The 5,150-nt window shown below is 43.8% G+C and overlaps 1 pseudogene; it reads right to left on the bottom strand.

The window, feature by feature from the left end:
* Window positions 1–566: 566 nt before the first annotated feature.
* Window positions 567–1,513, bottom strand: LOC129553895 (olfactory receptor 51I2-like; annotated as a pseudogene).
* Window positions 1,514–5,150: the final 3,637 nt, after the last annotated feature.

Raw genomic sequence — 5,150 nt, 5'->3', positions numbered from 1 at the left:
TTGGACTGCAAGGAGATCCAACCAGTCCATTATAAAGGAGATCAATCCTGGGTGTTCATTGGAAGGACTGATGCTGAAGCTGAAACTGCAATACTTTGGCCACCTCATGCGACGAGTTGACTCACTGGAAAAGACTCTGATGCTAGGAAAGGTTGGGGGCGGGAGGAGAAGGGGATGACAGAGAATGAGATGGCTGGATGGCATCACCGACTCTGTGGACATGAGTTTGAGTGAACTCCAGGAGTTGTTGATGGACAGGGAGGCCTGGTGTGTTGTGATTCATGGGGTCGCGGAGAGTCGGACACAACTGAGCGACTGAACTGAACTGAAGTGATTGTATTCTTAAAAAGGAGACCATTTTTATGTCTCTAGAGAACATTGATATAATTGATTGCTGGATAAAACCCAAGACAGTCCAGGCAAGAACTGACCCAATACACTACAAGTTTGATCATAGTATGTAAAAGGCAGCACTATCATCCTCCAGAGTGACCTTCTCCTCTTTGGGTGTCCAAATGATTCTGCCCTCAACATCAAATCCTTCAGAGCTTCTAAATAAACCACAGTCAGGACCTGACCCTGAAGAGCATCTTGAAAAGCCTGCGCTGTATCTCCTTTGTCTTAATGGAGTAGATGATGGGATTGAGCATGGGAGGCACAAAGAGGTAGATCAGAGACATGAGGGTGTGGACAGCATGGGGCAGGCCAGCACCAAAGCGATGTACAATGGACACACTCACCACAGACATGTAGAAGATGAGCACAGCTAGGACATGGGACACACACACATTGAGTGTCTTGAGGCGCTCCCCTGGGGAGGCGATGCCTAGCACTGACCGAAAGATAAGTACATAGGAGAGAAGAATGAGGGCAGAGTCCAGGCCAAAGGTGAAAAGCACAATGGACAGTCCGTAGTGGCTATTGAGGGAGACATCAGTGCATGCCAGCTTAATCATATCCACGTGAAGGCAGCAGGCATGGGAAAGGATGTTCCAGGGGTGGCAGAAAGGTAGTCTGTGCAGCAGCAGTGGGAAGACCAGGATGAGGGCAAAGCTTCGTAGGAGAGTACACAGGCCCATGGCCACAATGCGGGCATTGGTGAGCACCGTGGCATAGTGCAGTGGGTTTCAGATGGCCACATCGCGATTGAAGCTCATGGCAGAAGGATGCCAGACTCTGTCCAAGAGAAGAGGTGGATGAAGAACATCTGGACTAAGCACACATTAAAGGCAATCACCTGGGCTCAGAAGCAGAGTGCACCCAGCACAGTCGGCAGTGTGGAAGAGGACATCCCCAAGTCATTGACAGACAGTAGGGACAAGAAGTAGTACATGGGCTGGTGCAGACTCGGCTCCTCCTTAACAATGAGGAGGATCAGGCTGTTTCCCACAATGACAATGACATAGAACAGAAGGAGAGGGAAAGATAGACAGGGCTCCATGGCCTCCATTCCTGGGAAGCCCGTCAAGATAAAGATGGTAGCATCAGAGACATTGATCTTGAAGTTGCCCATGAGAGGCTGGAGAAAACTGTCATTAGACAGTATGACTTGTTGTAGAAATTGCAGCATATGTCTAAGACTATTACTGTTCCCAAGGTGGAAAAGACACACTTAGGTTCATAAGTTATGGTTATTGATAGCTTTTATTCTTAAAATACACTGGGAGGATGACCAGGAGGTCATGAAACGCTAGTAGCTGAGAAAAAGAGGTTTTTCTTAGACGGTTTCAGAAAAGAGTCAATAAGTACTCAGAGTGGTTGACCAGTTCTTTAAGTCTTACTGGAAGTCTTCTAGTTGACTTCCTTATGATCATTATCACAGCTCCCCTTCAAATGTCCCCACATTTCACAGTCATGATCTTAGCACCTCCCAAGAGATGTAAACACTTATATCCAGCCTGACAGACAAGGAACCAAGGGTGCAAGGAAGGAAAAGGAATTACTCCAGGTTTTCTTGGGAAGCAGTTACATGGCTAGAGCTGTAATGTAGTAATTCAGTTCCCATCTTGAGGTGACTTTGTATCCAGAGTTCCACATTTCACACTTGAAGCATACGTGAAGGAAGCCTGGGAAGTCAGCATGGCTCAAAAGGTATCATAGTTTTATTAGTAAAGCATATAGAATGAGAACACACTGGGTTTGATTTCTAATGCTTTCACGTAATAGCTGTATGACATTAGGTCGATTTCTTAAGCTCTCTTCTTCAGTTTCTTTATTTTTTAGATAAAGATAAAATAGACTTGCCCTATGCATATGCATACATGCTATATAAGATAAAAGGAGAGAGAAAAAAAAACAAACTTGAACTTGGAACATGTCTCATCCATAGTAAGCATTATTGAACTACTGCTATTATTATAATTTAACATCATTTTTAGATGGAAAATAAATTATATTGTATGTTTTCTTTGATGAAAGTCAAGGAATGTATTTACATTAAACTTAAATATGCATTTCTAAATCACATATTATCACAGAATAAATTATGGTAGAGACAAGCAAAATAAATTGTAAAAGTTTAAAAAAAATTAGGAGAGAAAAAATTATAACATTAAAAACATCCTATCCATAACTTATTTTTCCTATGAGTGGTTAAAAACAGCACTCTTTAATTTCCACAATAGATCATAATTTTTCATCTCACAGACTTTCAAATTTCAAAAAGAGTAGATGATGAAAAATGTTTCCTTAACACCGGAGCAAATGAGGTTGTGTGAGTGTTGCTAAAAGGGTAATCAGTGCATCCTGCATCTTTTCCTTTGGTCTCCCACTGAGTGGAATTTCAACTATCTGGGCAAGAAACTATATTCAGGAATATTTTATAATATTTCTGTGACATGTCCAAAATCCTTTAATACACTGTGATAAGTGACTCTGCCTATCCGATTTGGAACTTGTGAGTTCCCCTTTGCCTCTCATGGATAATTTCTAAAACTTAGGTGGACCACCACTGATTACTTTATTATTTTAAGTAATCCCTGGGGGAAATTTTGCTTTTCCTCTTTCAGAAGCTCAGTATCACACCAATGAAAATCAGATTAGAAATCAGAGAGAAATTCTCTATCAGTGCGATAAGTGTCAAGGACAAAGTTTTCAGGAAATAACTGCTGAAGAATAGGGAAGCTGAGTAGCAGCATTGGGTTTGAAGAAGTAGGGAGGATAAGCCAGATAAGCCGTGGGAAAACAGTACAATGTAATGACCTCTCATTAGTACACACTGAGGATTTTGAGTTCCACAGTATCATGTCACATGTTCTACTAAAAGGAAGTCTCAGCTCACTTCAGTTCAGTTCAGTCTCTCAGTCGTGTCCGACTCTCCATGACCCCATGAATCACAGCATGCCAGGCCTCCCTGTCCATCACCAACTCCCGGAGTTCACTCAAACTCATGTCCACAGAGTCGATGATGCCATCCAGCCATCTCATTCTTGGTCGTCCCCTTCTCCTCCCGCCCCAAGTCTAGAATTGCCTTAACTAAAAACTCCTGCTCAAAATTAGGGCCAGGTTCTGTACCTCTTTGATGTCCTAATTAGAGATGTTGCTTGAGTTCAGCAAGTGCTCTTCTCTGTTCCTTAATACTTTATTCTCAACATTAATGCCAAGTAGAAAGTGGGGGCAGAAGATGGAGAGAGCAGTGATAGAGAGAAGGATTGAAGGGCAAGCGGAAAGATAGAGAGTGAGGAAGAGGCAGAGAAAAGGGGATAAATACAGGAGAAGTACAGGGAAAAGGGACAGGTTGGGTGAGAGAAAGGAAGTGTAAGACCAGAGAAGGGAATTTAGGGAGACAGTGGCTGGAAAATTAAACCTGGAGAGGGAGAAGAAAGAAAAAAAAAAAGAAGACAGAAAACAGTGACAGGGACATGCCCCAACTGGACCCTGGTGGTCCAGAGGATTGGGCTATATTTTCTCTAAGCGAGGGCCAGGCTGTAGAAGATGAAACACCAGAGTTTACAGGAGTTGCCTCTCTGGCTCTGAGCCTTGGAAGGGCGAGAGTAGAGCCACAGTGTCTCCCAGCCAAACCCATCTGGGAATAGGCTCCTCACAGTGGGGTCCCAGTAGACACCTCTTGCCATCTATTCCCAAGGTTGTTTCAGACCTGTCTGCAAAGGCCAAGGCAACACCACTATAACTGAGCCTGACCCTATGGGGCCTTCCCAGGGCAGACTCCTCCCCCATGTACTTTGCCTGCCTCTTTTTTGTACAACAGCTGGAGTGTCCCAGGACTCCCCTGAGTCACAAAAAATTCAGCTCAAGAATGAATAATAATAGTTGATATGAACATGCAGTGACAAAAGTAGCAGTTGGGCCTGGAAAACTGGTAACAATTCAACCAGTCCTATGGCAGTTACAGACTCTTTAGTTCCTCCCTGAAATACATAGGCAATTGTATCTGATGCACATTTCCTGAGTGGTTAAACAGATGCTAATCCCCTCACGGAATGGAAATTAACTACTGGATGACCATGAGCATATAGCCCCCAGTCTGGCTGGAGCCCAAAGACTGATAATGTTAACCCTGTGACACCGTGTTATACCATCAATCAGAGAATCGTGCACAAGCTGGTCACAGACCCTGCTATCCTCCTCCCTCACCTTGCCTTTAAAATTGCTTTGCTCTATCCCATTGGGGAGTTCTGGGTTTTGAGCACTAGCTGGCCCAGACTCCTGCCTGGCACCTTCCTCCAACAATAAATGCACCTTCCTTTACCTCCAGCCAGTGTCAGTAGGTGTCAGTGGACTGGCTTTACTGCCTGTAGGCAAGTGGACTTAAGTTTACCTTCAGTAATACCTTCTCTCTCCTCCCAGCTGAGCAGGACTTAGCCGCCCCCACACCTGGTCCTCATGATCCCTTAGATCTTCTCCAGGATGGGTTCCAAGGGATCTGAAAGATGAGTATTAGTGCCAAGAATATAACTAATTCCTCCTGACCTTCAGCTCTGGGGTTTCTTTTCTCCATGCCAAGTCCCCCTTCTCTTCTGAAGGAATTTTCAGAAGCCAGAAGGTAGAGTTGGTTAGAATTGTAAGTGATAGAAACACAATAATCATCAGTAAAACTCCGTGTTTATAATTTTCCTTGGACTCCATCAAGAAGTTCTTAAGCATTGTCATTTTCAATCTTAACAACCAAATTTGGAGAGAAATGTTATCTT

This window comes from Moschus berezovskii, chromosome 14, assembly GCF_049115385.1.
Source record: "Moschus berezovskii isolate FMDL1 chromosome 14, NW_MosBer_1.0, whole genome shotgun sequence".
NCBI classification, from domain to species: domain Eukaryota; kingdom Metazoa; phylum Chordata; class Mammalia; order Artiodactyla; family Moschidae; genus Moschus; species Moschus berezovskii.
Note: the sequence above shows the minus strand (reverse complement) of the source record. Positions and strands in the feature narration are given on the sequence as shown.